General features: G+C 37.2%; 1 protein-coding gene across 1 annotated transcript in view; it reads left to right on the forward strand.

Moving 5' to 3' along the window:
- TENM1 (teneurin transmembrane protein 1) overlaps positions 1–20,748 on the forward strand; it is a 760,590-nt gene that overhangs the window by 167,033 nt on the left and 572,809 nt on the right. The gene's annotated exons all lie outside the window — the stretch shown is intronic.

The following is a 20,748-nucleotide window of genomic DNA, read 5'->3' on the forward strand; positions in this document are numbered from 1 at the left end:
CCCAGGCGCCCTAAACAGAAATTTTTAAAAATAATTTTGTAGTCATGGAAGTGCTCTTACAAAGGTTCATTATATATCATATTTGAGACCGGAGCTTTTAGAGCACTGGGCTATTAATTGAGTTCCCAAAACCAAGGATCAAACTCTGTTTACAATAATAATTTTGCTACTTGGTCCTCATATCACAATGCTATTTGAATCTCCGAGGATTTAACTTAAAAGTAGATGATATATTTTATACATTTTGACCTGGAAGTTTTCATGTTATTTTCAGCCTAATTTTATTGAACCCTGAGTACCATTTCTGTTTGTGTCTTATTTCTCCTCTGGTTTTAATTTCTTTGAAAAATCTATGTGGGTCTTTCAGTTACTGGGTGTAGAGTCACTAAGGTCTAAAGCAAGGCCTTTTCTCTTGAGGAGAAACTTATATGACCTGTGGGGGTGAAACACATATTAATAATATTTGAATGTGGGGGGGGGCCCTTGCTGTTATACACAAGGAGTTAGCAACATTTGTTTCTTGCCAACTAGGCACTCAACAAATAATTTGCTGAGTGAACGAATGGCCATAAATTCCTCTAGAACTTGCTACAACTTCTTCAACTTTTTAGTGCCATATTTGTCATTATCAGAGGTAAAAAGGAAAATATTTTCTGCATGCACAAGTGTCAAGGGACAACTCAGCGGAGGTTCGCAAATTACGACCCTCAGCCAAATATAGCCTGCCTCCTGTTTTTGTATGATTTGCGAGCTAAAAATTATTTTTACATTTTTGAATTGTTCAAAAAGAAAATCAAAAGAAGGATAATATTTTGTGACATGTGAAAATTATATGAGATTCCAGTTTCTGTGCCCATAAACAAAGCTTTATTGAAACATAGCCATGTTCATTTATTTACATACCACTTTTGCCCTATAAGGGATGAGCTGTGTAGTTAAAACAGATTCTATATAAACTGCAAAGCCTAAAAAAATTACTGTCTGGCTCTTTAAAGGAAAAAAAAATGTTCACCAACCCCTGACTTAGAGGATTGATGAAATGGTTTTCAAAAAGAAATCTACTAGGGGAAAAACAGTGCTATATAAGCACAAAAGCGTTATGACGATTTCATTTCTAAATCTGTTGCTATTGTTTCTGAGCTATTTGCTTGCAGGTCTTATAATGGTAACAGGTGCTAATGCACAAGAATAGAACAATAACTCCTACCGTAATTGTCCACATTCATAGAAAACTGCAGGTATAGCTGCAGCCAGATGTTTAAAGAATGGGAACTGAAATGAAAATGTAAAAGTCTTCACTGGGGAAAAAAAAGATAAATGATATAGGAATTGTACCTAAGACCTGCTTAGAAGCACAGGCAAAAGAATTGTCTTTAATTCAGGTGTATAATCCCTGGGATGGATTTTTAATTGACAGCCTCACAGAAATTTTGTAAGGCCATAAAATGGTTTTCTCTTCTAAGGCAAAAACCTTAATTTTTGTGAAGTTTACATAACATTAACCCGTTCAGGTAAAGTTACATTTGATTTTATTAACAATGAGTCATTTAGAAAAATTTGGCATTTTATTTACAATTCTAATATAAAGCCTTGGCGAGATGTTTATATCCCTGGGGGTTAAGCGTATAGTGTTTTACTTCAGTGGCAGTGGGGAGGGGGGAAGAATGAGGTATCAAATTGGAATAATATAAGGAAAAATGAGAAAATTTTAGGACTATCGCCATCTTTTAGGGCTAAAAGCTTACAACAGGCTATCTTAAAACAGTACAAATGGAAGTGAAGTTTAACTAATAGAGTTCATTTAACTAATGTAGACAATAAAACCAGATATTTCATTCCTCGAATGGGATTACATTTTGGCAGTTATCTAGTTAATTTGATTCATGGGGATTTGTAAATTGGGTCATTCAGAGTCTGTAGTGAAGTGGTGATTTGAATGCAACCCAGTGGTCCCTGGAGAAATAATCAATTCTTTGGAATTCATCTGAAGAGTTAAGTTTTATCCTAATTACTCACCTGGAGAATTAACTTGAATTTTCAGTCATTTGACTAGGTAAAAAATAAACCTGGGCCTTCCATTTAGAAAAACCCTCCATGGAACAACTTTGGAAAAGTTTGAGCCCAGTAATGATAGGCCCAAAGCCTACATTCTTGATCAAAAACAAAAAAAAAATTATATTGCTTCATGGAGTTAGGATATCTATTCACTTGTTTAGTAAATATTTATGAAATCCTTCTATGTACCAAAAACTTGTGTAACCACTGGGAATACAGAAGTAAACATGTGGATGAGACAAATAGGTTCTCTGCCTTCTTGGAGCTCATGTTCTTGTCAGGCGAGAAAGATAACTATGTTTAAAAAGATAATTTCAGGTGGCAACACATTCCATGTAATAAAACAAGGTAATTCGATAGAGACTGAGATATGAGGCAGTACTCTATCTGGTGTGGTTAGGGAAGTCCTCCCCTGGGGGGAAGTTGGGAGCTGAAACCTGAATGGCAAGAAGGAGCCAGTCATGGGGAATAGTTAGAGAAGATCCGCCCAAAGATGTGAAAATAACCTAAGTATGGAGGCAGATTTCATTCCATAGAGTATTTGGTTTCGTCCAACGGTGAAGCCCAACCCATCTTTTTTCTTCTTTTTTAATGAATACTAATGAAACACCTTTGAAGGACAAGACATGGACTTACTACTATCATTAGTTTTTTTTTTAAAGATTTTATTTATTTATGTGACAGAGACAGCCAGCGAGAAAGGGAACACAGCAGGGGAGTGGGAGAGGAAGAAGCAGGCTCCCAACGGAGGAGCCCGATGTGGGACTCGATCCCATAACGCCGGGATCACGCCCTGAGCCGAAGGCAGACGCTTAACGACTGCGCTACCCAGGCGCCCCTACTATCATTAGTTTTAATTAACATTTTATAACTCAGAAGTTAGATGTTTTCATGCACGTCCTTCCAGTTTGAGCCTCATGTGGTGTAGGTACTAACAATCACCAAGAAGATTTGGGCTACAGGAAGATCAAGTGGCTTACTCAAAGCCACTCAGAGAAGAGTTTCATAATTGTGGAGGTAGGGCCTTGAAGCCAGACTTTTTGTTCTAAATTCCCAAATTGCTCATTTTATTACACCATTTCTACCTTAAGCTACACTTGTAATCACGAGAGTCTGAGTACTAATTAATATCCACAGCAGACAACATATTTTTCTGTCTGATAAATGTTGCTACTATGTGCTACTTTAAGAAAAGTGATCAGAACAAAATTTTCCATCTGAAACTTCATGACAGTTTATGATCAAAATAAAGGATATGATTGATTTTATATACTATCACACATGGTTACCCATATTTAGTTTTTTGGCTCCTTCTTCTCAAAATAACTCAACCTGGGTAAATATCAGCATTGTTACGAGGTTTATTTTTAAAAGGAGAATTGTTCTTTGAACATCAAATCTGTCACAGTGTAAATTTGCAATCTGGTGGGGGCTGGTTTGGTTTAATTTTTGTTTTGTTTTTGGTTTTGAGCTGCCCTGACACTAATGCTAAAATGCCCATCTGCTCTGGCCTGGGTTTTTGGGGGTATTCATTGACTTAATGTCCATAGTAAAGTAGTGTACATCGTCTTATGTGCAAAACACATTTGGCTATGGTTGACAGGATTTTCATTTTCCATTCACAGATGTAAAGCATTTTCAATATAACACAAGCCTCAGCATAACAAAGTCAGCAATTTATGAGAGGCACACAGCTCTGCTTACCTTTCATTTGTCAAAGGTTGATGGGAAACATCTGTATTGCTTGTTCAATCTGTTAATTGTATGTTTTCATCCAAGCTGAACTGACAAGCTAAGATCTGTCCACTCATATTAGTCTGTAGGGATGTGCTTGTCAATAAGGCCTTTAAACTGCTTTACGTGTGACCTGTAACTCAAGTAATTCTTAATAAAACAACACTCAAAAGGTTATCTACACTTTAACATTACATTTGTGGCACACTCTAAAGAATAGGATATAAACCTCAAAGACTGCAGTTTCGTCGTCTCTAAGGTTTAGAATTTATGTAATTTGAGATTGGTTACCATGAACTTTGAGGAAGGAATTAGGAAATTTACCAATGAAAATACTATGCTTTTAAATTTTAAATTACTCCAACTTTTACAAGGAATTTGGAGAAGTTTGGACAAGTAACATAGTGAGTTTCAGACATTTTTCTCCCCAAATAAGACCTGAAAAAATTGTTTCAAAATCCAAAGTGTAGAATCTTTGAACTAGAAGCATAGTGGACTATGAGCCCTGTGAAAGGAGCATCACAACTGCTTAGCTCTGGGTCTAGCGTATAAAAGGTGCTTAGTAAACAATTGATGAATAGATCACCAGTCTAACTTACTAATTTTACTATTTTTGAATCCGAGGCCCAAAGAGGTGAAATGACTTTTACATGGTCACACCGCAGTTTAATGGTAGAAGAGGAAAAAGAACTCTGGTCTCTTGAATTCCAGTCCACTCACCACCCTATCCTCTATGATATGGTGTTTCTTCTAGTTTATTTACTTTGCTTCCTCGATCCTAATTTCCAGTGACTTGGATTGAGTAGGTGAATGGCTATGTAGCTAAGTCCCAATATAATGCTGCACTCTCAAAACAAAGAAAATTTAGATACTCTATCAAAGTATATGTATGGAGCTTGTAAGGTTAATAATGATTCCTCCATAAAGGGGTCAGTTTTTATTTGCTTTGCCTACCATAAGTTGAATCTCAGCAGTGACAGCTGAAACTAATGTGCAGCACAGCTTTTTCTCATTAAAGAGCTGTTGGGCAACATTGGGAGCAAGAACAGTTTCTGAATAAATGATCAAGTTGAATTGCTTGCTCTGATATATTACATATATGCTCCTATGATATATTGCATAATCCTTTGGGAAGTGTTATCTTATTGATGCGCTGGAGGGAAGTTTCACTAAGCATTGCCAGAGAAAACACAAGATGCCCAGCTGAATTTCAACTTCAGATAAACAATTAATATTTCTTTTTCATATAAATGTGTCCCAAATGGGACTTATTTGCTAAATCTGGCAATCCGAGATTATCGGTAATGCAAAAACACCCAAGGATGTCTCTGTTTGCTTTTTGACAGCCTGCTCTTCATCGCTTGGTTTTAATAGTTGCAGTGATTGCTTTGCTCACCATCCTCTTTACCGTGTGTTTAGTGAATCTTCAGAGCATTACCTTGGGCCGGTTGCTAGAGGGCTGGTGATTTACATGACCTGTTAGCAGTTTAGTGATCCAGGTGTAATGAAACCTTTCCCCAGAGCCCTTTGGGAACTGGGTTCTAAACCCCTGAAACTATTTTGTAACCTATGCAAACACGTACCTCCCTTTAAGAAATATAAAAACATGTCTCTCTGAACTCCACTGAGAATATTATTTTCTATAGATTCTTTTAGAAACTATTTTATCTTTTCTAGCTTACAAATATAAAATTATATTATGATAGTAACTATGCCTTTTCAAGTTACACTCCATATAACATTGCTCTAGAGATTTTGAAATCCACCCCTAGAGAACAGGGCCACCAGTTGAGGATCAGTGTTCTTTGAGAGGGCAAAACCCATCAGTGAAAAGTCAAGTATTCTTTCAAGCTCTATTCATTAAAAATTTTTGTTTTATTTTTTGCTAAGTCAGTGTTTCTCAAGGACTAACTTCAATTAAATAATAATTTCATAATGATTCTAGTGTGTACTTGAAAATAATGGTTTCCATTCTGTTATAGAGATAGAAGGCTTCAATTTGGAAGCCCCTAGCCCATATGAAAGCAAAGAAAGAGTTTGTCTTTTAAAAAATTCTGTTACCTTCCAATTTTTGTTGGTAAATTAATCAGCTGTTTGGGCCTTTTGTAGGTAAGCAGAAGACTGCTGCCTTTAAAGATGGCAGGCCACGTACATACCTGAAAAGCCTTTTATTGTTAACACCTGTAACATTATAATACCTCGCATTTGTTCTCATTGATCTTTTCGACACAGGGATACAATGGTACTATTCCCATTTTGCAGACGAAGAGACTAAAACTCAGACTGAAGACATGCCTGGTTAAACAATTGAGGATTGGATCATCATCTTTATTGTAAACCATAGCTTGTTTTTATTTCTATTGAATTAGTTTCAAAAATTACATTATTGCACATTTCTGTGCTTCAAGTGTCTATTGATATATGAACTATTAGATTTAAAGGAGGAAGTTTTTATGAGAAGATTAATATCTAGGAAATTATAGAGCTAGGAAAGAAGCTTAGAGCCATGTATTAATTCTCCTCATAGATGTTTGTTCTATTTTCACCCAAACGATAGGTTTAGCATCATGCAAAGAAATATGTAATAGCAGTGCTTTGTATTGTCTCACGTGCTTGTGGAAGAAGTTTGCTGAGCTGCTCTAGCCATTCCGGGCTTCACACACTTCGTCTGGTTAGGCTGTTGCCTGCCGATTAACTAGGGCTTATTGATTTGTTTCAAGTTGGAGAGCACTGTGACTCAGAAATCTTTACCCTCTGATTGAATCAACCTAAAATTAAATACCAAACTTAAACTGATTTCTGAGTTTATCACATAATATCACTCAAGCGCGGACCATTATTTCTCATTGTGGCATATCCTGGCCTGCTAAATAAAGGAAAACACAAATCACCTAGTGCAATTTTTTGGTGGAAAGGTATGAAAACACCACTTTGTTAATTAGACAGCTAATATTAGTTCTTCATGCTAACAAAAGTCAGAAATGAATAATCAGGATCTTTAGTGGTTTCTGTAATATGAATTATGTATTTTAAGGTTATTGCAGATTAAAGTATTAAGCACTGATTACTATTAAAATTAAATACTAAGATATTTATCAGGCTTACTTTAAAATGCATAGTCTGTCTTATAACAAAATTTCTACAGCATTAAAATTTAGATAAAATATCTAAAATCCTACCCTAAAGCAGTCATTATATAGTTACTCTTCACTTATGGCTGCCCGCCTTCATTTGCCTAGACATTTTGATTTTTGAGACAATCCATTTCATCTTTTCTGTTTATCATCCTAGAACATAAAAAGTTATCAGCTGCTTTGGAGAGGAGGACAATGAGGTATAGGAAGATAAGTAACTTCATAAAGGACTTTTCTAAAACTTCTTCCTCAGCCAGCACTAGACAGTGTTGTAAATATTGAACATTTTAGGGTTCCGTCTTCCTGATGAAGAAATCATTCTTGAAAATATGAAATATTGCTTGCTAACTAAGTAGCCAATCTACACAGTGCCCAACTTTTAGGTACTTTGAAAATATCTGGTTGATTACTTTCACTGGTAAATCAGATTCTTGACAGCCACGTTGACCTAGCCATCTTCTATATACTTACATAAAGCTAAAATACCACGTTGGTCAATCAGCTAGACACTAAATGACCTCAGCTAATATCCGTGAATTGATTTGCTCTCATGCACACCCATCTTTGGTCTTGTGCTATATCAGGGTTTTCATGTTTCCTTCCTTTACCCTCTATTTGATTTTAGGGATAACAAAGTAGATTTCATGTTCTCATGTGATTTAGAGTGTTTTCTTATAAATCCAATTATTATACTATTCCGTGGATATCTAAGTCACTTCCAATTGACTATAGTGAGATTATCAAGATATATATCAAAGAGAATACTTTAATTAAATTATTATAATTTAAAAAACTGGCTCTGGGTATGATATGATTAAGTTATTACAATTATACGATGCTTTTATTTTAAAGTACAGTTGTAAATATATTAAATTTGAAATTTTAATACTTAAAAATTGTAAGAAGCCAATTCATTTCTACATAGGGAGTCTCATTTTAATATTTGAAAGTAGACAGGAATCTGTTCTTACCTTCTATTACTGGAATATGAGATTATTTTCCTCTAAAGTTTTCTTGAACATGTAAAGTAAACCTTAGATTCTATTACTGGAATGTTTATCAAAATATGTCTTCTAGAGATGCTCCTTAAACAACACGTGCACATGAACACACACACAGCAGCAACAACAACAATCAAAAGTTTGTCATTTAATACGATGGAGAGATACTTCATACTTACTGTGCTTTCATCTTGGAGATTCCCAATGTATCTTAGTTTACTAGAAACTCCAAAAAGTTCTGCAATAAAGAAACCTGTTTATTTAACCCAGTGTTTCCTAAACTCGTTTGACCATAGAACTCTTTTTGTGGATGTGTATAATAATTATTAGCTCCTGAAGAATGGATATTATGGGGAATACGCTTTGGCTAATACCGGCCTCGTCTAAGTTCTTTCATTATTCTTTTGGACTAAATTTTGAATAGCAACTTAGTTTCCTGGAAAGAGCGTGGAGCCGAGAGGCAGGAAACCTTTCATTATATATTCCTAGTGCCTAGCACAGTTTCTGACACAGAAAAGGGACATGTCTCCTCTGTTGTTACAATCTTGCTCTAGTATCTGGGACTAGTCTGAATATTTGATTCTTAAGTATTTTTGTCTTAAAAAAAGAAAGATCACTTGCCCTATATACTTAATAGATGTTGAGAAAATAATGGAAATTAAAATAATTTGAAAGTAAAAGTACAATATAAAAAGGTTATGTTCTTTTTTATGCAGAAATATTCAGGGGAGAAAATATCATGGTATCTGGAAATTACTTTAAAATACTCCACTAAAAAATAAATGAAGCACATTTAGCAAAATATTAGTAATTATTCAATCTAGGTGATAGGTATGTGGGTGTTTATTATACTATTATCTATTTTTATATATGTTTCAAAATTTTCAGAAGAAAAGGTCTTAAAAATTCAAAAAATGGTCTGTTTTTTGTAGATAAAGCTGCAATTACTAATTCAGACATGTTTGCATAGTTTCATAGAATGATGTATAAGATTGTAGAGAAGCATGCCTATTTTGTCATCTTGTTCTCTCTATAACCAAGGTCAGACATTTGTTGAACTGTCAAGTCTGGTTAGGGTGGTCACATCAGAATTTTCCAACTGACCGAAATGAGATATGAACTTAAAACCTTATACTCGTTATGACCATGCTCTACACAGTAATTCCCAAAGTGTGTTCCTTGAACCAGCAGTGTGACAAAGCCTGGGAAATGCAAATCCACATGTCCTATCCCAGGCTTACTGAATCAGAAGCTCTTGGGGTGGAGTCTAGAAATCTGTGTTGTGACAAGCCCCCCAAATGATTTTGATGCATGCTCAGGTTGTAAAATCACGGCCGTAACCTATTGTGTTGATCTGTATAGACTGAGGTGCAATATGAAAAGTCCATTTTTATCATTTGCATTGTGTGAATTCTCTCTTTAAGTAGGGTCGACTTCACACGCTGCTTCTCTGTCTTTAGGACACTGTTTACACAGGTTGAGTAGATTGAGTGAGGAGCTAAGAATGTGTCTACCATTTTAATTACCTGAGAGCCTTGCTGTATGCCACACTGGTCCCACCATCCACACAAGGCATGCTTACAGGATGAGAACCTTTCATTCCGTAGTTATATTTAGACCCATCATTGAAGTTGTTGTTGATGGCTTATTATCTTAGTTTTATGACAAGGATATTATCAACAGGGTCTGCTTATCTGTGGATAGTAGATAGCAGATAGCAGCCTGTCTCCATCCCTGCAGCATATATAAAAGCACATGAGTTACTGGATCCTAGAGTTTGGGCTCAGTTGCTATTTCACTATGAACTAGTCACTGAAGTGGAAACATTCCTCTCAGTTTTGGCAAAAAGCAAGAGGGACCCATAGTCATCAGGCTGAGGCTTCCAGAAGTTAGAAAGTGGTCCAAACTGTTCTCCTTGAGGCTTTCTGGTAGAGGTGGCTAACGTTTTATATCTTTAAAATAAAATTCTAAGTCAGGCTTCTTCAGAGGAATTCGTCAAGCTTTGCATTCCACTATTAACTTGTTGAATTAGAGAGGAGGATAATTATTTCTATACAGGGGGAAATTGATGAGGAAATGGAAATTTGGAAACTTTTCTCTAATTGCATAGTTGGCATTACATATGTATTCTAAATGCAAAGCAATACAGCCCTCTTTTCTTACGGTTTTTAATAAGGAAGGCCATTTTGTTGGTCATATTTCACTTTTTATGATAACACTTGGCAAAAGTTCTTCCTTAATGTTCATGGAAACCCAGGATTCAGGCAGAGCACCACAGGAAATTTTCTGAAACTGTCCCCTTATTTTTGTTGCCCCGTCAAAAAATGGCAGAAGCTTTTGGCTTCATAGAGACCATGGCCATTTCTAATCATGACAGCTGTAGTGTGAGATTTACTGGCACTTTCTTGCTGGCAAATTGAGGGCATGTTCTCACTTTGTACATTGAATTAGTATTGCAATAGTTTTTACCATTTACAGTGTTTCCTTCCCTGCCTACTTTTAATTTATCCGATTCTAGAGCAATGAGGACTCTGAAAAATTTCAAGTCACATTTAACAAATCTCTTGGGTCAGTCAGGAGTTAAGTCAATTTATGAAGAAGTGAGGTGTGGAAACCACAGTGTCTTTTAATTAGTCAATAGAATTACTTGGGTTTGTAAAGGAAGGACCCAATTTTTTTGGTCTTTATCTTGCAGTTACTACAATAGAGTCTAGTAAGAAGGAAAAAATGAGGGAGTAAGTCTTATGGAAGTAGTCCATTGTCTTCTTTTGCTTGATTTTCATCCAAATCTATAGGAAATATTTTTAACCAAAACCCATTTGGAAAGGGCTTAATTTTGTGGGTCAAATGTACAGCAGTAAATATTGAAGCTATTTGTGGCTTTATTGAGATATAATTGACAAAATTGTATGTATGTAAGGTGTACAACATTTGATTCGATATACATTGAAAATTGATTACCACAATCAAGCTAATTAACACATCCATCACCTCTCATAGTTACCTTTATTGTGTATGGTGAGAACACTTAAGATTTGCTCTCTTAGCATATTTCAAGTACTCAATAGAGTATTGTTGACAATCATCACCATGCTGTACATTACATCTCCAGAGTTTATTAAGTTTGTATTCTTTGACCAACATCTCCCCCATTTCCCTCAACCTCCAGCACCTGGCCACCACCATTCTTTTGATATTGGGGACTCTAGCAGGAAACCAGGCTTTCAGTCTAGGACGGGTTAAAGGCAAGTTTGTGATTAACAGTGCTCAGGCAATTCAGGGGTACCAAGACACTTTTGTGCTTTGGCTTAAGCAGGAAAGGACCCTCAATCACTCAGGAGAAGAGCAAGTGACTTAGAGGACAGGTCTGACTGAGAGCCTTTATGTACATAATTCAAGAACTATTTTGTTGGCCTTAGAAGGCATTTTCCATTTACAGAATTAAAAGAAATTCACCAGTTCCAACCTTGACTGCAATACTGAGTACCTTGCTCCCTGAAGGAGACAGACAATGTATAGCAATTATAATATAAAGTAATAGGTTTAATGGTAGTGCAAGGGCAGGTGCTATAGGAGCCCAGGTGAGAAGCACTATGTAATTTAAGCCCTTGTTCATTCATCAAATGAATATTTACTGGATACCTACTATGTTCCAGGCACTAGGTGCTGAGAATGCAGTGGTGAATAAAAAAAAAACTTGGCTCCTGCCTTCCAGGGGCATATAGTATAGGAGGAAAGAAAATTAAACAGCTATATTCCACAGGTGTGATCAATTTAGTCATTCCAGGGTCATAGATACCTTCATGAAAGGCAATGGAACTTCATCTTTTGACCTGAATTTTGTGTGTGTGTGTATGTGTGTGTGTAAAAACTCTCTAGACAGAGGTTGAAGTAAAGGTAGAAGTAGGGATAGAAATAGATACATGCACATGAAGTTGGGGTAAGTAATAGTTATTGCTGTAACAACTCTCAAATCACAGTGGTTAAACACAATGAAAGTTAATTTTTTTGCTTACTTCATAGTTCAGTGTGTGTTGGTGGGGTGGGAGTTTGGGGATTCCACCCCTTGCACCCATGTCTCTCATTTTGGTACATAGCTTTTTCCTACCCTGCAGCACATCCTTGTATGGACATATCTTAACACCCTCACTAGTTTTCTAGCCTCCTTTAGAATCTTACCTCTTAATTTCCCCAGTGCCTATCATATGCTTGTTGAAGGTAATTTTCTACAGATGTGTAGATTATTAAATAATGGAGTGGTTTCAAAGTGAGTTGAATCATAGATGGTGAAAGCAGGGAAAATAACTTGGGGATCATTTAGCTCCAACTACCTCATTTTACAGATGAGGAAAGTGAGGTCTACAAAATAGTTCTAAGATTATCATTTCTCTCAGTGTATCTCACCTGATATAGTCAGCCAAGTGGAAGCCCTGTCTTCTATGTAAAAGGTATTGTGGAACCAGAGGAGGTGATAAAAGGTAATTAATTCTGGTGTGTCCTGCTTCCCATTACTGTAGCAAGGCAGGCTTAAGGGGTGTTTTAGCTAACACGCAGTTTCTAGTGCTTGGACCCCATTTGTCATCCCATAAATTTATATGTACAATGATTCTTTTAAATATATAGCAGAATTTGAAAAGAACTGAAGTTAGACCAAAAAATAATAAAAACAAGGTCATATATGCACTTACAGGATGACTGAAGTACACTCTTAGCATACTGGGCATACCCTTGGCAGGCTTGTCGTAAGCAAAAGTCTGTTTGGAATTTAATCAAGACCCTAGTTTGAGTTGAAATAAGTTGGGGAGGGGGAAGTGAGCTCATTCAACTACAGTAAATTTAATCCCAGAGAAGTCAGTCCCTGGTTGTGATTAGAAGTCTTTGGAAGCCACACAAAGTAGGAACAGGAACCTCAACCTCATGGAGTCAGCTGCTCGAGAAGAATTTGGGAAGGGTTTTAGTTCAGAATATACGGGCATGCCTCATTTTATTGTGCTCCACAGATACTGAAATTTCATGACAACCCTACATTGAGCAAATCTATGGGCGCCATTTTTCTCCCACACCATTTGTCCAGTTTGTGTCTCTGTGTCACATTTTGGTAATTCTTGCAGTATTTCAGACTTTTTCATTATTTTTTCTTAGGTCATATTTATTTGAGAGAGAAAGAGAAAGAGCAAGCGTGTGTGAGTTAGGGAAGAAGCAGAGGGGGAGGGAGAGGGATAAGCAGACTCTCCACTCAGTGCAGAGTCTGTCACGGGGCTCTGTCCCAGGACCCTGAGATCATGACCCGAGTGGAAACCAAGAGTCCGATGGATGCCCAACTAACTGAGCCACCCAGGTGCCCCCAAACTTTCTCATCATCATTATATTTGTTTCAGTAATCTCTGATAAGTGATCCTTGGTGTTACTATTGTAATTGTTTTGGGACACATGAACCGCGCCCATAGAAGACAGTAAACTTAATTGGGATAAATGTTCTGTGTTCTGACTGCTATGCTTACCAGCTGTTTCCCACCTTGCTCCTTCTCCTGGGGCCTTCCTGTTCCCTGAGGCACGACAATATTGAAATTAGGCCAATTAACAACTCTACAGTGACCTCTATTTAAGTGAAAGGAAGAGTCCCAGGTCTCTCACTAAAACAAAAGCTAAGTCATTAAGCTTAGTGAGGAAGGTATGTTGAAAGCCAAGATAGGCTGAAAGCTAGCCTCTTGTGCCAAACAGCTAAGTTGTGAATGCAAAGGAAAGTTCTTGAAGGAAATTAAAAGTGCTACTTCAGTGAACACACAAATGATAAGAAAGCAAACAGCCTTATTGCTGATAGGGAGAAAGTTTGAGTGGTCTGGATAGAAGATCAAACCGGCCACAACATTCCCTGAAGCCAAAGCCTGATCAAAGCCTGATCCAGAGCAAGGCGTTAACCCCCTTCAATTCTGTGAAGGCTGAGAGGTAAGGAAGCTGCAAAAGACAAATTGGAAGCTAGCAGTGGTTGTTTCATGAGGTGTAAGGGAAGAAGCCATCCCCATAACAAAGAGTGCAAAGGGGAAGCAGCAATGCTTTTCTGATGTAGGAGCTGCGGCGAGTCATGGGGAAGATCTAGCTGAGATCATCAATGAAAGTGGCTACATGAAACAGCAGATTTTCAGTGTAGACAAAACAGCCTTCTATTGGAAGAAGATGCCATCGAGGACTTCAGTAGCTAGAGAGGAGAAGTCAGTGTCTGGCTTCAAAGCTTCAGAGGACAGGCTGACACTTGTTAGAAGCAAATGCAGGTGGTGGCTTTAAATTGAAGCCAGTGCTCTTTGACCATTCTGAAAATTCTAGTGCCCTTAAGAATTATGCTACTCTGTGCTCTATAAATGGTACAATAAAGCCTGGATGACAGCACAGCTGTTTACAACATGGTTAATTTAATATTGTAAGACCCACTGCTCAGAAAAAAATTCTTTCAAAATATAACTGTTCATTGACAATGCACCTGGTTACCCAAGAGCTTTGATGGAGATGTACAATGACATTCATGTTGTTTTCATGCCTGCTGACACAACATCCGTTTTGTAGCTCATGGATCAACAAGGAATTTTAACTTTCCAGTCTCATTTAAGAAATATATTTCATAATGCTCTAGCTGCCATAGTGATTCCTCTGATGGATCTGGGCAAAGTAAATTGAAAACCTTCTGGAAAGGATTCACTATTCTAGATGCCATTAAGAACATTCACGATTCAAGGGAAGTGGTCAAAATATCAACATGAACAGGAATTTGGAAGATGTTGATTCCAACCCTCAGGGGTAACTTTGAAGTGTTCAAGACTTCAGTAGAGGAAGTGACTGCAGATGGTGTGGAAATAGCAAGAGAACTAGAATTAGAAGTGGAGCCTGAAGATAGGACTGAATTGCTGCCATCTCATGATCAAACTTGAACTGACAAGGAGTTGCTTCTTACAGATGAGTAAAGAAAGTGGTTTCTTGAGATGGAGTCTACTCCAGGTGAAGAAGCAATGAAGATTGTTGAAATGACAACAAAGGATTTTGAATATTGCATCAAATTAGTTGATAAAGCAGCATCAGGGTTTGAGAGGATTGGCTCCAATTTTGAAAGTTCTACTGTGGGTAAAATGCAACCAAACAGCATTGCATGCTACAGAAAAATCATTCATGAAAGGAAGAGTTAATGGATGAAGCAAACTTCATTGTTGTCTTATTTTAAGAAATTGCCACCACCCCAGTTTTCAGCAACCACCACCTTGATCAGTCAGCAGCCATCAACCTTGAGGCAAGACCCTCCAGCGGCAAAAAGATTATGATTCACTGAGGGGTGCCTGGGTGGCACAGCGGTTGAGCGTTCGGCTCAGGGCGTGATCCTGGCGTTACGGGATCGAGTCCCACATCAGGCTCCTCTGCTATGAGCCTGCTTCTTCCTCTCCCACTCCTCCTGCTTGTGTTCCCTCTCTCGCTGGCTGTCTCTATCTCTGTCAAATAAATAAATAAAATCTTTAAAAAAAAAGATTATGATTCACTGAAAGCTCAGATGATGGTTAGCATTTTTTAGCAATAAAGTATTTTTTTAATTAAGGTACGTACATTGTCTTTGTAGACATAATGTTATTGCATACCTAACAGACTATGGTATAGTGTAAACATAACTTTTATATGCACTGGGAAGCCAGAAAATTCATTTGACTTGCTTTATTGTGACATTTGCTTTATTGTCGTGGTCTGGAACCAGACCCTCCATGTCTCCAAAGTATGCCTGTATTCCTCAAAGGGCTGGGCTTGCTGGCCAGCAAAGAAACCATTTGGTTGCAACAAATATAATATGTACATAGTCATTTCTCATTTTATGTGAAAAAGCAGACTCAAATGGGGTTTAGAATTTTTCATATGGTTTATTACTCAGTTTAAAAAAAACAAAGAGGGGCGCCTGGGTGGCTCAGTCAGTTAAGTATCCTACTCTTGATTTCAGCTCAGGTCATGATCTCAGGGTAGTGAAATCGAGTCCTGCGCCGGGCTCCATGCTGAGTGGGGAGCCTGTTTGGGATTCTTTCTCTCCCTCTCTCCCTCCTCGCCCCATGCTCATGCTCTCGCTCTTTCTCTTAAAAAAAAAAAAATAAAAAGACTTATTATTTTGATATTAAGGCAAACAACTTCTGTTCATGCCAGAATCTCACCCGAGTACATTAACATATCTCCTCTCATATTTGTAACATTTGCATTTTGGGAATATGATGTTTTAAAAAGAATTCTGGAGATATAAATCCCACAAAACAATGTAACTTTCCTTTGTTCATTTACTAGTCTTTGTATCCTGACATAAACAAGAAGATGGCCCCAGTGTTCAGAGACTTCTTTTATTCTCAACCATGAATTTCAGATGAACTTTCAAGTTTCAACATTTTCCTTGCTCTAGGTCAGATAGTATTTTCAATTATTAAAACCATAATCTTGAAGACAAGCATAATTTTTGTAGCTTACTTGTAAATTTGTAATTTTAATGACTTAGTTTATGCTGAACATGAATAATAAACTATCACCTATTAAACCTGGAGAGCACCAGAAGTTACTAATATGATTTACAATGCACTGCAAAATGAGATTCATTATTATCTTGCATTTTTAGATTTGCAGTAGAGTGGTGTAAACATGTATTTACTTTAATTAAGGAAATAGCAAGTATTTTTTTAGGGCTGTATTTTATGTAGAAAATAGTTATCCAAAAACCAGAAAGCTTGTACTTGGTAAAAAGAATTCTCTGCATTTACTGAATTCTATCAGAAAATCTGTTCATCCTTTTGAAAGACAATAAGGCATGTCTAAAAGCTTATCTACACGTTCCTGATGGCTCCTTTCAGTTCTTGCCAGTGGGGAGGGCCTTTACTCAAGGGAGAGAGAATTTGAAGTATCCATGTTACTTTTCTTTTCTTTTCTTAAATTACCTTTGTTGTAGAAGAAGACATTTATTAGTGGGCCCTGACAGATTTTTGAGACTTACAAAATCACAGGTGCAGGGATAATAGGCTAACTTTAGATCATGTTCAGGCTTCTCAGCTAGCATTCCTTCAGCCACCCCCAACCCCCCACCCCTGGTAAACCGGGCCTACCCTTCTGTGTCTGTCTGTTTCTGCTCTCTAACATTAACATCTGCTTCTGTTGATGTTTCATTTAAAAATGGGTTTTAGAAGGCTGCTATTTCATATGGAGTTGAGTCTTTTTCAAGTCCACTTTTATTAGCTAATCAAGTTTGATCCCTCTGTCCTCCATGGAAGATCGTGTCCTCTGCTTGTTGAAATTTAACCCACCGGTCAAGCCCGGGTTTTCCCTACTGCTCTCCAAGAAGTCCTTGTCAACGAATCTAGTTAATGATCATCTCTACATAATTTGAATACCTCTAGTACTTACAATGTATCTGTGCTTGGATATCTCTCATAGGAGCAATGTTATTCTCCGTCGGTCTTATATAAAATGTGTGATGTAAAATATATAACCTCTTAATACAAATGAGAACGCACATACTAGATGCAGAGTTTCTACAGTTAAGTTTTCTTCTAGGGAAGTTACTACTGAGTTTAGAGATGCTGCCACTGCTCCCGAATTTTGGCCAGGGGGTGCTTTCAGAGAAAAATTCCAACTCATTTCTTCATGTCACGTTGTGCTCTTGACCCCAAATGAAATTATCTAGCTTGATAACGCATTTCATTTGACCGACTTCCTTCCAACTTATTATTTTAGATATTTCTAAAATTTAAATTGAACCTCAAAGATAGAGTATTTCCACTAGGGAATGGGATGAGTATGTTTCAGGTTTAGAACACAGTCAGAGTTCCAGAAATGTTTGCAACAGTGTGAATAAGTGTGTGCCTCCCTAAGGTGACTACTTTGAACAAGACAGTCCTCATTTGTTTGTGTAAATCCTGCTCTGTTGTTAAAAATAAATCCATGATTGCTCTGTTCTCAGGAGGCATATATTAAAGTGTATATCTAAGTCTTATTTTCTCAACCAGAAGGTAACGTCATGCTTCAGTGAGGCAGTTCACCTCAGGAAAGTTACCGAAGTTCTCTGTGTCTCACTTTTCCTCTAAGTCACATGGTTATAATAAGGCCTGTTTCATAGGATGCTATGAAGACAAAATGAGAATACATAGAAAGCAGTTACACATCGAGCCTCCCGTGTAGTAAATACTCAGTATATGTCAGCTGCTGCTGCTGTTATTATTATTGGTTCTTTGTAAATCCTTGTTTACATATACTCTCTTTTTTCAAATCCTGTGGTCGGATTTTATATTTTAGATCCCAGTCATGTTACATTAAGTCACCATGCACAGTACTCCTGCGAAAATATCTATTTCTGAGTCTACTCCTTTTCTTGAAACCTCTTAGTGGCTTCCTATTTACTTCTATTCCAACATCAAACCCCTTGAAGCCAGTTTCAATGCTTATATCCTATTACCCTCATTGAAGTCAGAGACTAGACTTCTTTATGGTATCTAGTTCATGTAAATTACATTAATAAATAACGATAATACCATAACGAGCTACATTGAAGGACTAGAAAACCTGAAAGGCACTTAGAGGAAATAACTGGTGGGAAATCTTTTTATATTTTTTTTCTAAACTGAAACTCTCCAGTGTGAGGCCACACGGTGATTGGCCATAATGCAGAATCACACGGGAAGCAATTGCAAAACTCACCCCTTCTAAAACGAACGTGGACAACTGGTGCTGTTAATAAACAGACTCAGGGATCACTGCCTTGACCTTGTACACAGAGGAAAACAGAGCGGTTTAAGACATGGAGGCGTTCCACGGCGGTCTAAAAAATGGTCAGAGGCTGTTCTACTTGAACAACTTTACTATCCATGTTGAAAATGGGACAAGGGAGCAATCAGATCCAAAGTAGAAAATGACAGCCCAATTTGTGTTCAGGTCTCCTCTGTGTCTCCTTTTGGTGTCCAGAGCCACTGCCTCACACCCTGCACTAAACGTACCATGGAATGCGAGACTTTGGCATTTGACAGAGCATGTTGTCAAAGTTCTTATCATTCCCTTGACCTAAATTAATGGAAGCGTTTGTGACGAGAGCACACCAGTACTGTTAAAGCACATTAAACTCAGACCTTTTGTCTCTGCAGAATAATGTTCTGTTTTGAGATTTCTCATTACACAAAGTAATGAAACAGCCAAATCACTATGTACATCTGTGTTTGTTGATACTTGACATTTGGTTTTAAAGTGAGATTTAGGAGGACCCTTATTTAATCTGGGTTGGACTCTCCTGTGATCCAATTTATTTGCTGCCATTTGGATTTCATTTCTATGTTGAGCATCCAGTTGCCCCAACATAAAATTAAAAGGCCCTCTTCCTTTAATTAATTATACTTACCATATTCGGCACCATTGTTCAGCTCATTCACCTTGAAGAGTTGGAATTAACCCTATCGCAGGGCCATAGACAAATGGCACTCTCAGCTAAAATTGTGCTTTGGAGAGGTTTTGGAATACAGTTGTGATTGCTGTTGGCTCACATTCAAAGTCCTTAATCTAGCATTTGAGGCCTTCCATAATCTGGCCTCAATTTGCTTTGTCCTTTCATAAAATCCCTTGCACAGTCCCTGCACAAGGTACTTGCTTAATAAATCAGTTATGTTCTTTCTTCTCCCCAGCTTTCCTTGTTATACTTTAATCAAATTGGTGTCTTCATGTTTCTCTGCTTTTCAAACTACCCATCCTTTAAAGTCCACTGACATCCCACGCTTTCTTAAAAGATTTCCTTAAAGTATAGTCTCCACTTCTCTTTCTCTTGTTTCTTTAATTTCTTTGGGGCTAGGTGCTCAGTGCTGGTGGCTAGTTGATAAGTGTTTCACATAGGTAGATCTTTTCAACAAGATTATAATGGCCAAGTGGGTGCAAGGACTGCACCTCACTCGTCTATCCTCCAGAGTGCCCAGCACAGTGCTAGGCTTATAAACACTTAATTAATGATCTATGATGGAGTAATTGACTGGCCTGATGTACCTTTTCATTTTGTATTTGATTAGTACATATTGCTTCCATTGAGTATATATTGCCTATGAGGGAGATTATAAGAAGTTAGAATTTCATGGTGAATAACATATGGGGTTAAATTTCATTTGAAAGTGCAATTATATTATTCTGGAAGGATAAAAGTGGGGTTTTTTGTTTATTTTCGTTTTTTTTTAAGTTGTTATTTGCCTTTTAGGTGTAATGGAATCAGTAAATCCCTTCCTGATTTAACATGGAATATGTTGGTAAGCGGCTGTTAGGTTTCTAATCCTGAAATGCAGAAAATAAAATTGGACTTTCAACTGGAATATCTATTTTTAGGAGTGCTGTATTAGACATATGTTTTCATAGGGACTACTCAGAATCCAAGTACATCTGTAAGATATTGCTAACACAGGGCAGCTTGAATAAATTAGATTTTTGTGTCACTAAAATATTTTCAGGGACTTAAGAGTGTTTGCAAAAAGCTAGGTCAAAAAGTTAATATGGAGACGGATTAAAGAATCTGAAAGATCAGGCACCTATTAGATGATTATAGTACTTCAAGATTATAACTTGGATTTTCTAAAGAATATGCACAATTCTCAGATTTCACTACTAAAAGTCCACTTATTATTTTAAAATAAAAACCTTCTGTAAGTAGTTTCTCCAGAAAAGCATTTCATACATTTCCTTTTTCACTGAGCTTTAAAAGCATGAAAATACAGATATTTCAGCTTATGTGGTTTTTTTTTTTTAAGGAAGAAGAGTGTTCTGGGTTTTTTTTTCTTTCAAATAAGTAGCAACTCAGTCTGTGAAAGGTTGTT

This window comes from Ursus americanus, chromosome X, assembly GCF_024610735.1.
Source record: "Ursus americanus isolate L20-20 chromosome X, mUrsAme1.1.p, whole genome shotgun sequence".
Taxonomy (NCBI): Eukaryota; Metazoa; Chordata; class Mammalia; order Carnivora; family Ursidae; genus Ursus; species Ursus americanus.